Genomic DNA, 12,658 nt, shown 5'->3' on the forward strand with positions numbered 1-12,658 from the left:
ATGGTCTCTCCTCAGCCCTCAGTGAGCGTGTGCACATGTGAGCATGGGACAAGATAATAAACCCATAATCAATAGACAAATGTGTAAGGTAAGTCACGCAAATATTGTTTCGGACTCATGTTTTCACTTGATGTATTCATCTGGGATCACATTGGTTATGAAAAAAAATTGCAGTGAGTTCAGTCCACCAAAGCACCAGTTTTTTTTTTAACTTTCATATTTGTGCACACATTACAAAGGCGTAATTCTATTAATCTGCATCTGCAGAAGAATATGCTTTCAAACAGAAACACACATACACACACACACACGCACGCAAGCACATGCACACATGCACACACACACACACACACACACACACACACACACACACACACACACGCATACACACGCGCGCACACACACACACACACACACACACACACACACACACACACACACACACACACACACACACACACACACACACACACACACACACACACACACACACTCACACACATTCAATGGCATAATTCCCTGATTAGACACTGACCCACTGACCTACAGCCTATGCCTTTTACTAAGTTAACAAAGAGAAGGCAGACAGACAAAGAGACACACAGGCTGGCAGACAAGCAGACATACAAGCAGTTAGACAAGCAGGCAGTAGGAAGCAAAGTATTGAAGAGGGATGCTGAAATGGAAGGAGCTGATGAGACAAAAAAGATGGGAGAGGAGATATAGAACAGATTTATTGAGTGAGAGAGGGAAGGACGGAGGGAATGAGGGAGGGAGGGAGGGAGTGAAGAACGGAGGGAGGGAAGGAGGAAGGGAGGGAGGGGAAGGAATCTATTATTTCTTCTGTTGTATAATTGCAATTTAACTTACTAACTTACTTTTGCCGCCGTCACCCTGGAATAACTGCATGGAATCATTATTGCATCTCAACACCTCTCACAGGGAAAAGCTGATAATACATGAAATAAAAAAAAAGGAAAAAAGATCCATGTTTTTGTTTCTGCCAACTGATGGCACATGTTGTTCTAGCTTATTGAAATAAATTACAATTAAATCAAATCAAATGTGCAGCCTTTACATCCTCACAGAGAATTTAACAGCAAATCAGAGCGGACAGCAACAGGTTATCCTTCAATATGCCACTGGGCACCAACAATCAAGTGCCGCCCCACCATTACAATGATCATATTGTAGACATCATCATCAAGTGCATTTGAAGGATAATTCTGATTAAATGTTCGAAAGTTTTGCCGTTGTTTCGAACTCAATACAGAAGCATACTGTGCCTTACCACTCAATGCTTCAACGGTCATCAAGTGCTTTCAAATACAGGCAACTTATGATTCACAGATACACTAAGGCCTAACAGTAACAGTATTTAGTTTGGCACTCCCACTTAACCATCCTCCCGGCTTCTCCATTTGTGAATAGTTTTCTTGAGTGCCACATGATCGTTGACAAAGTCACGTTTCAACGTTAACTTGGCGTTGATCTGGCGTCATCTTGGGGTCCGTCAGCTCATAGCCAGTCACACAGTGAGCAGGCGCAGCGGTGGACACTAAGGTGAATTCAATATTTAACACGTAGTAACATCACATCTCTAGGATTTTTGTCTGACTGTTATTAAACGTGGATATGAACCTGGATATGAATCACAGACCTAATCAGGGCATCCCGTTCATTTTTTGTTTAAGGACTTTAATTTCCACTGTGTGTTTGTGAGACATCTTTATGGGAACCAAATCAACTGTCCATTAACAGAGAGGAAGCTGTATCGTGACCCAACATCTTTAATTAACACTGATGTTGATAGACGTAGGTCAAGGAGTTGTTACGTAATAAAGGTCAAGGAGTTCTTAGTACAGTCCATTGTAAATATATTTTCTAAAAAAAATAGTGTGTTTGAACAACTGCACAGACATGAACTAGTCGATAAATGTAACATACTTTGATATTTGTGGTTTTTGAATGTGATGGAATGGTCAAACGGAGTTGATGTCCTTCCGTTGGACTTAATTTGACCTCCTTCTACCTGAATACAAAAGCTGTTTTGGACAGAGATCCCCTTGTTTAAATAATGGAATCAGGTTTCAAACTCTGTGTTCCTTCTCTCTTGAGTCAAAAGTTCCTGTTTGAGTTCAAACCTGTTGTTTAACATTGTATCTTACATAAACTATTATCTTTGCTGAACTTCAAATGCAACCACAAGAAATGCAATGTGATTAAAGAAAATTAAAATATACCCAAAATAACTTTTGCAATGGTTTGGATTACCGCTAGAAGGTTGCTTTAATAAGGTTGAACAGTTCATAACCACCTCTGCTCTGACATCATTCAGTTGTTTGTTTTGTATCTAATGTTGTCCTGGTGGCTAATTCAACAGTTGTCTATTGATAGCTTTTCCTGGATATGAATCACAGACCTAATCAGGGCATCCCGTTCATTTTTTGTTTAAGGACTTTAATTTCCACTGTGTGTTTGTGAGACATCTTTATGGGAACCAAATCAACTGTCCATTAACAGAGAGGAAGCTGTATCGTGACCCAACATCTTTAATTAACACTGAAACACCACTCCGCACCACTCTGATCTCCCTATTAGATAACCTCCCCTGCAACAAGGGTGTGTGTGTGTGTGTGTGTGTGTGTGTGTGTGTGTGTGTGTGTGTGTGTGTGCGTGTGTGTGTGTGTGTGTGTGTCAGTGTGAGTAGGGTTGTTTGTTTGTGTGTGTACATGAACATGTTTGTGTGTATGGATTTGTATGTGTGTGTGTGTGTGTGTGTGTGTGTGTGTGTGTGTGTGTGTGTGTGTGTGTGTGTGTGTGTGTGTGTGTATGTGTGTGATTGTGAAAGTGTGTGGTTTGTGTGTGTGCATCATTGTGTGTCAGTATGTTATCTGTGTATGTTGGGCTGTGTCTGTTATCTCTGTGTGTGCTGGGGTGTGTGTGTGGTTGTGTGTTAGGTTGCGTGTATGTTTTCTGTGTGTTTGTGTGTGTGTGTGTGTGTGTGTGTGTGTGTGTGTGTGTGTGTGTGTGTGTGTGTGTGTGTGTGTGTGTGTGTGTGTGTGTGTGTGTGTGTGTGTGTGTGTGTGTGTCTGTGGGTGTCTGTGTCTGTGTCTGTGTGGACCGCGGAGGGGACAGAAGACGTCCAACAGTTAGAACGCCATGTGAAAGTACTGGAAGCCGGTCGCCGCGCCCCAGGGCACAGGCTCAATTACCGGGCAGCATGGATATCTCTGTAATACAGCGATACGGTAATAATCACACACCCAGACACTTTTAATGACTTCGAGTCTAGTTACAGAGTTTAACAAAAGGCAGTGGCATCTGAGACCTCTTTATATTCCAAGATCCCATTGTTGGTAGTCCGGACCGACAGGCCGGCACATTTAGAGTGGTGGTGGACTGGCCTGTGAAAGTCGCTCTTTCAATGCACTTTCTCTTTACCGGGAGGCTTTAATCATAAACTAATTCTTGTGCAGTACCAGCCTTCAATGTCAGAGAGTTGAGACAATAGTATCGAGAGGGGGAATGTAGCTTTGATCTTTAAGTTCACACGCACGGATCGGCGTCTTACCGCTTGTGGAGATATGTAGGAGATAGATATAGAGTGTATAGTCAATGTTATTTAATTGCTCTGTTTAGACTATTCCGAGAGGGAGCGAGAGAGAGAGAGAGAGAGAGAGAGAGAGAGAGAGAGAGATAGACAGAGAGAGTTGGGTTATAAACGAGTTTAGAATAAACAGGTCACACACACACAAATCACTTGCCCTTTTTTTTACCCCTGCTCATCCTCTCTCTTGATTAGCGTGAAAATTATGTCAACTGTCTCATTAGCAATTGGAGATAAGCGGCATCGTTCCACCAAATTGTTTGCTCAAATATGATGATAAAATGCTACAGTTTAGCTCCATCTAGTGAAAGGGTGTAACATTCTTTCTCCTTACCTTTTACTGTAAATTAATAATTTAAATAACATGAATGCTTTAGGGCAAGATAATAAAACCATTATGAAACGGAAAAAAATTATAAGGTAAGTAACCATTCCAAATCTTGTTCAGGACTCATGTTTTTACTTGATGCGTTAGTTTAACTGTTTTTAGTTGAACTAAACGACGAAATTTGGATAACATTTTTGCAGTGGCTTCTTCGGTCCCCCAGAGCAACAGAAATCTATACTTGGTAAATGCACATAATAATTACATTTGTGAGATCAGCCACAGGTGCATATTTGTTGTTATCATGTGACTGGCAATGACCAGCTGAAGGTCAACCTTTGGCTATAAAAGAAGAGGAGGAGCATTTGTCACAGAGTTTTTTTGGACAGCAGACAGCAGTTTCTAGAACTCAAACTCAGCCGTGGGCAAGAAATGATTGGTGACTAATAACTAATCTCCTACCTTTTTTATATCTGCAGTCATGTAGTTCATTGAATAAGTGAGTCACTGTCACCCACTCTGTCTCTCAAACAAGCCTCTCCGAAACCTCTCTCTCTCTCTCCCTCTTCTTTGTTTTTTTTGTGTGGTTTCTTTCCTTCTTTCTTTGTTAAATTATCTTTTTCTTTCAAATGTCACATACATAACAATATATAATATATGCTCTTTCTTTCCTTCTTTCATTTACAGATCACATCCACAACAACATATTATTTGTGCTCCATCTAAATGATTTATTAAATGTATATCTTGTATAGATTAGCTTGCATATAAAGACGAGATACAACGCTGCAAGTGCAACTAAAGTGAAGACCACACAAAATACAAGTGATTTTTTACTTCCCTTTGTGTGCAAACATCTCTTCTATTTTCCTACTCATGTCCAACAGATGTTGTTTTGCCTCAAAGAAAATAAGGTATATTTAAATCATGTAGTTGTATATAAACATATATATATATATATATATATGACCATTGTGGTTGTCGCACTGCTAAATTATGGAATGAGTGTGAGACAGATCACAGGTGCGTGTGTGAGTGGGCCAGCTGTATGGGAGCTGAGCCTAACTAGTCTGAAGGTCTGCATGAGTTAGGAATGAATCACAGACACATTATATACTTTTCCCCACACGCATCTCAACCCTCTTGAACCATGCTCCACCTTCTGACGATAACCCTTTTCCAATCCTAGGTTAGAAAGGAAAGATTATTCTATTTTATATAGATATATCTCTTCATTTATTTTTGAATAGTAAAGATCACTCTCACTTGACATTGTAAACGAGAAGGTTTAAGTCATAGTATAAGACTTTAAATAATTATTCATATGTCAAAATGTATAGGAATACTATAATAATATAATGCCTGCTTAGTGGCTGCTGAGAGGGAGCACCATGGCGGACAGTGTTGAAGGTCGGAGATCTAGGCTGATTAAACAACAACTTATTTATGTGTGTGGGACGTGGATCAATTTGAAAAGAAATAATAAATGACATGTGAACACAATTTTTAAAGTTGAATACAGTTAGTGTGTATGTGTGTGTGTGTGTGTGTGTGTGTGTGTGTGTGTGTGTGTGTGTGTGTGTGTGTGTTTGTCTGCATGTGCTTCTGTGTGTGTGTGTGTGTGTGTGTGTGTGTGTATGTGTGTGTGTGTGTGTGTGTGTGTGTGTGTGTGTGTGTGTGTGTGTGTGTGTTTGTCTGCATGTGCTTCTGTGTGTGTGTGTGTGTGTGTGTGTGTGTGTGTGTTTGTCTGCATGTGCTTCTGTGTGTGTGTGTGTGTGTGTGTGTGTGTGTGTGTGTGTGTGTGTGTATGTGTGTGTGTGTTTGTCTGCATGTGCTTCTGTGTGTGTGTGTGTGTGTGTGTGTGTGTGGGTGTGTGTGTGTGTGTGTGTGTGTGTGTATGTGTTTGTGTGTGTGTCTGCATATGCTTCTTTGAGTGTGTGTGTGTGTGTGTGTGGCGACTGGCGAGGGAGAGGTTTTGGTTGTTTAGCTTCAAAATCTTGCTCTCTTCTGCTCTCTACAACCCTCCCATTTTCCGGCAGCATTTGTGGAAATGATATCCAGAACAATATTAAATTTAGAAGATTTCCCTTTGCCTGTTAGTTTGATATTTCTGTGTTCAATATTGGTGTTGTGAGAAGACTACAAGAAGAGAATTTTTTTTCTTCATCCCACCTGAATATTTGTTGTAAAGTTCATATTGAAATCACGTTTGTTGAACAACCATTTGATCTGCCTGCATTGATTACTCAATGCAGGCAGGTTAAACCAGCCATCGACCACCCACACTCCACAGATACTGTGCATACATACAGATACAACCCATTTCGGTATCAATTGTGCTGTCTGCTATATTATGTAAGAGAGAGGAAGAATATATTCATTTCATAAAGTGTTTTCCAAGACTACAAATGCTGTACGATCTGTCCAACAGCACCAAAGAACACAGACAAAGACAAAATAAAGGAAAAGGCAGCACACAGTGGAGTCCGGGGGCGGGGGGTCGTCACAGAGAAAGGTTGGTTAGCTGAAGGGAGTGAAGAAGAGGTGAGTTTGAAGACTTGATTTGAAGGCAGTGATTAGAGGCAGCCTCCAAGATCTGTCTGGGAAGGGCGCTCCAAAACCGAGGCCCCCGTCTGACGCACCTTACCCTGGTTTAAGGATAGGCATGAGGAGGGCCCGCAATGTGAGGTCTGAACCTATCTCTGACCATTTCTGACATTTAGTACAGACACTGTTGGGGGAACCGTGAGAGAGGAAATGTTGCACTTCTGCATTTCCCCGATACAGTGGATTAAATGGAGTCCATTTGTGTGACATTTAGGTACGCCATTGCCCTTTTACGTCTGTCATCTGCACCTTCCTAAACACCTACGTCAAGCTGGGCTCCCTGCCGCCCTTTGAGCAGAGCCTGCCCCTTAACAACCTCTGCTACCCTGCTACCCTCCAATGAGTCACACCTCGCCACTTTGCACTGCCAGACACTCGTGCATGGCAAAATCAGAGGTCTCTGCAAATCTGAACCCAAATGCGGTCAGGAAAAGGTTGTTGCGAGGATGGCAGGCTGTTGTCAAATGGCATCACACTAGTCTTGTGAAGCAAGAAGTCTAAATCTCGCTACATCAGCTCAGAACTCACATCCGGTTTTGCATCAAGATGTTAGTCTCGAACCAGACCAACATGGGAAGCTAGGCTCGGAAAAAATATGGCTAATCAGCAAACCTCACCTTAGCGAATGATCGTGAACACAGAGCAGTGGCATTTTGAAAATAAACACAACATTTATTCTGCTTTGGAATCCTTTTAACACTTTGAAGTTCTTACTTCAATTAAAATGGTAGCGGTCCTGTGGTAGTGGTTGCTAATGGTGTTTACTTTGGAAAGAGGGTACTTCAGCATCCAATCAGCAGCAAAGTAAGGTTGACTGACAATTCCACAACAAACTGCTGACTGCAGGCTTCCCAGAACTAATGAGCGAATTTGAATATGGTTGGCTGTACAAAGCTAGAATTAATAGAGTCAACGAGTTGGGCTGTTTGTGTTTCCTAATGACTCAATTGACTGCCTCACAATTCTGAGGTTCAGCCAATCAACGATTGTGTGAGATCAAGCTTTGCATGACTAGGCACGGATTTATATTGCACGGATTAAACATGTACGCTGGGATACACTTGGTCATCTGGTCCCCTGTTAAAGCTAACGTTGGCCAGTATGTGAGGTTGAATGTGGCCCACCTGACCATAGGTCCTACACTAGGACTTGCTGGTGAGGCTGCTCTATTAAAACGACTACGATTTGTACAGGAGGCACTGCTAAATTTGGTTGCAACCCGAGTACATGACCTCTACAAAAGATTATGCAATCCATTCCATATTCCACCATGGGCCTCTCTTCCATCTGTATTTGTATTTTCAGTATTTGTCACTGAGGATTAATATGTGGTTTGTTTATGCGACTGCTTTTTTATATTTATTGTTTTTTTAAGGAGTCTATGTCTAGACCCTTGTTAGACAATGAGTAACAAATCTGAACAGCTTCACCAATCGAAAAAAGCTGGGAAATAGACAAGCGCTTACCCAAACAGAAACATTTGCATTACAGAGTGAGCCCACTCCAAAGGGATATTTTAAATGGTTTGTAATCCTTGCATCCAATGACATCACAATTGTTGGATTGGCTACTGGAGATGGCTCTTGGCACTGAGGAAATCTCCATTTGTCCACTGTTATATCTCGACCTTGCAGTATTGAAGTTGAAAGATGAGAGGACATTCCAGGCAAGAAACGTTTATTTCTATATTTTTGACCAAATGTTCCATCCATCCAACCAGCCCCAAAAACAACAACACTCATCAGCCTGAAGATGCTCATTGCATATCAAGCATGGGATGCAATACTTTTAAGAAAATCATATAGGTCTCTGCCAACATCCCCTCAATATACCTGATCAGTGCCACGGCTCTGGTGGTGAAGGAAAAGGAAAAGTATGTACTATGATTCATATTATATAATTGTTTGGCTATTATAAGTTATTTCAGTGTACTCAAATAGAAGATAATTGTATACTATTATTATTAAATTATGTATTGCATTTAAAAACATGTTTTTCACCTCAGGTCATGAACTATAAATGATCTCATTGTCTGGTTCTAGAGATACATTTAGCCTATTCAATTAGAAAAACAAAAGCTCTGATTAAATTATAGACCTTTGGCTCTATTCTTTTCTATTAATTCATAAAACTATGATTGGTTTCGAATGCATTAATGCCGTCATAGATAAAGCCTGCAGTATCAGTATCTGACTGTATGTTTTAATATGTCTACTAGAGCGATGAATAGTTTTTCCCACTTTATTTTGTTACAAAGAATATCTGCTAGGTACATCACAAACAAATACCCAGGGAAGTGCATTTGAATTTCAAATCCACATGGCCAGATCACCACAGCATGCCATTACTGTCAACATCGGGTGTTTTACTGTAAGTCTGTGACAGAACAAGCACCAATGCAGGGACAGGCTATATATTTATTTCCAATGCTTCCTCACAATCAAAGTCAGATTTTTTTTTGTCCAAGTCCAGGCAACATATAAAGGACAACCTCAAAGAGGTAGTAGGAGAGAGTAAAAAGTAGAAGGAAACAGTTCCTTCCTTTTCTTAAGTGTCTGATTGGTGCATGCTAGTAGCTACAAGAGCAGGGAATAGAGAAAATAAATATATAAAAATAACTAGTTATCTACTATCAGACTAGCTACGTGACTGTTACAAAAGGGCATATTCTGTGATAAATAAATAAATAAATAAATTAAAAAGTCAAAAGGGCTAGAAACTATACACAATCAGTGTGACATCCATATGATTAGCCTCACAAGGGGAAACACGTATTGCAGTGGAGGACTACCTAGTGGCATGCTAAATATGATGTATGCATTATTATAAATTCAAGAAGAATGCTTCGAATGGTAAGCACCCTCTTTGGATCCACAATTGTGATCTTCAAGGACAAAAATCATGTAAAGCATCAGAATGAAATTAATAAAATGAAACCCTTTGTCACGTCAACGTCTGTAAGAAAAAGTAATAGATGTAATGTTTGTAACTATTGAGTTATGTTGCAAGGTGACCGGGCATTGCTGCTTTCGTGGTTAATTGAGAGAAAGCCTGCCCTGAGTGTAGAAAAGCTTTAAGATTACAGATTTGCCTGCTGCTTGAACAAGTTTTGCAACACACAGGCAAATAAGACACAACACTGAGAAATATACCATTCACATCTATGTCATATTGAAATTTAGCTACCAAACCTAACAATCCTTCTTCAAAAAGTCACTTTGATGACAAAATGATACACACTTGTATCATATGAATACACTTTCAGATCAGCAGCAACACACTAGTCTACTTTATATAGAACACTGCAGTCTTTCATCTTACATTTTTTTATTCATGTTCTCACAACAACCAAAAAATCAAATACTTTAAATTACATTAAAGTACTTTACAGTGCAAAAAATTCAGTTTAAGCAAAAATGAACCTAAAATAAACCAAAAATACAATACTGTACTGTTTTTTTCAATTGCTTGAACACTATAGACACATGCTTAGACCAAAGAAACATAACTTGAAGTTTTTGTTACTATACCTAAACACATGTAACCATTCATTACACAGAAGCGCTGCTTTGCACTTCAGTTGCTATTCTGCAACACACATGCTCCTTTCTGCAACACACTTGCTCCTGCACACTTTAACTATTTCAAACATAAGACACTTAGTTCAAAAATGACATCTCAGTATATCATTGGGAAAACACATCTATTCAAAATACAAAATACACATTGGACAATTGAAAATACAATACAAGATACACACCTCAAAACACTTACTTACAAAACTGAACACCAATCAGCCAGCTACAAAAAGGCCAAAGGGCAATTGTGCACGCCCCGGGGCAGCGTGGGGGAAATGTATCATTGTGTGCCGCCATTAGGCTTCGAGGGTAACTGCACCATCATGCACAAATAGGTCCCTACAATACCCAACATATCATCACATTTCTAGATGCACTTCATGATGCAGATGAACAGGACGGATCTGAGCAGCCCAGGTTTGTTGTTGTCTGGAATAATGTTTGTTTCCATCAGGCTGTTTTTGTCCGGAACTGGTTCAACAACCATAAACAATTTGAAGTCGTATACTCGCCATTTCTACACGTTTTTTTTCCCGGCTTGAGGATGTAGTGTATATGACTGCCCACCACATGCCTGCATGCCTCTTCTGCAGGCAATGGAACAGGCCTGCTGAGACATTGAGGTAAGGTCAATCCATGGATGGATTCGGCACACAAGGCGAGGATCTATAAGCCCACCCATGCACAATTCAACCCGGTATCACGCGATTGCGTGCTCCTGTGCACGAACGTTAATCTATTGAAGCGTGTTCCAGAGCACGATAGTCCGACTTTAATTTTAACCTGGTGACCTGGTGCCACCGGTCATGACGTAATAATGTTGGTGTTTTATTTATTGTGTTTTATTTTGAAAATTGACCGGAATGCTCTATGGCTTTTACTTTTTCACTTCCTGCCATGATCGATCTGCTCTGTTGAAATTGACGCGTTTCAGCAACGGCTTGCGGCAAAAATAGAAATGCTACGGAATGATAGCGCTGCGGCACGGCGAGCCGCTCCTGGGACGTTGCTGAGACGTTCCGCAGCCGCGCCCGGTGGAAATGGTCTCATTGATTACGCCTCGTGCCCACTACCTCCTTCAGTCAACGGACCTGGGAAGGCGTGGCTGACTGATGGGGGAGTAGTCTTTGCAGAGGCATCCGTCAGCCAATCAAATCGCTTCGCCGGGTTCTTCCCGCAACTTCCTGCTTGTTGCGATGCAAGATGACCCGCTTTCCCGCTTTCCAGTATCGTCAGAGCCCGAGTCGCGTCACAGTGCTTAAATTTGCATACGAGATCTGATTGGATGACGGATCCGTCGCTGCCGAAAAAGTTGAACATTTTTCAACTTTCTGACGGAACGGACGGATCCACAATGCATTGCGCGTCCGTCCCCATTCAAAGTCAATGGGGATCAGTCAACGGACGGAGGTAGTGGGCACGGGGCTTAAGAGTGGAACCTATCTGCTGCGGTGACCGCGGCCAAGACGTGCCGCTGCCGTAAAGGCCTCCACACACCGGCGCCGCAGTGGCGCGGCGCGCATTTTACGTGCGTCAAAAGCACGCCCCTAGCACCAACAGGAGGCGGTGCGACGGCCGCGCTGCAGTATAAAATCAGGAAGTCACCTGTCAATCAACCGCAGCAAAGAGAAGAAACGCAATGGGTGAGTAGCCTATTGTAGCCTAGTTTATTTATTTTCCATCTTTTTGGCTGAATAATTTGAAAAATGTATAATCTGCGAAGTGAAAGTATGTTTTCAAGCAGCAGATCAACTTAGTTTGTAGGGCACTTTATCGTTTTATTTACTGTCATTTCTTATTTATTTTATATTTTGCCATTATTCATCTACTGCATCAACAATCTGAATAACTGCAGGACCTTCTATTAAGCCTTTTTAGTATATAGTGCAGTCACCTTTTAAGGCCAATTGTTATTGTGTGTATTTATTGTATTGAGCTCCTGGATGGCTTTATTGATCCCCATTGGGACCAATACAGTATCTATCTATCTATCCATCTATATAGCCTTAACATAGCCACACATTTACATGTATGCAGCCAGTAGTTATCCATTTTAATTGAGCAAGCTCTTTTACATTTTATTGAGTTTTTTTTATTTCAACAAAATAAATAACTGTTGCCAGACAGAGGGGGCCCTTCTTCTCCTGCGCTGTAGGCGGCCAGGAGAAGACGAAGGGTTTGGGTGCACCCCATCAATGAACAGAGACAAGAACAGGGGGTATGCCACAATCTGGTCCAGGAGCTCCGTGCAGATCCTGAGAGGCACGCCAATATTTCAATTCACCACTAAGTGTGCAATGGCAGAACCATATGGTGCAGCCTATATGATGACCTATAATCTAGTTATTATCCCTCTCTGGTATACTCTTTTGCATATATATATATATATAATTTTTTTTTATCCCTCGGGATAAATACAGTGATGTTATTGCTGTGTTGGATTCAGTAGCCAGTGTATTTTATTTGAGTGCTCGAGACACTTAATGTTATTTTTCCTTAAATCCAGAGAGACAGTTAATGCATGATCTGATACCAGAG

This window comes from Gadus macrocephalus, chromosome 13, assembly GCF_031168955.1.
Source record: "Gadus macrocephalus chromosome 13, ASM3116895v1".
NCBI classification, from domain to species: Eukaryota; Metazoa; Chordata; class Actinopteri; order Gadiformes; family Gadidae; genus Gadus; species Gadus macrocephalus.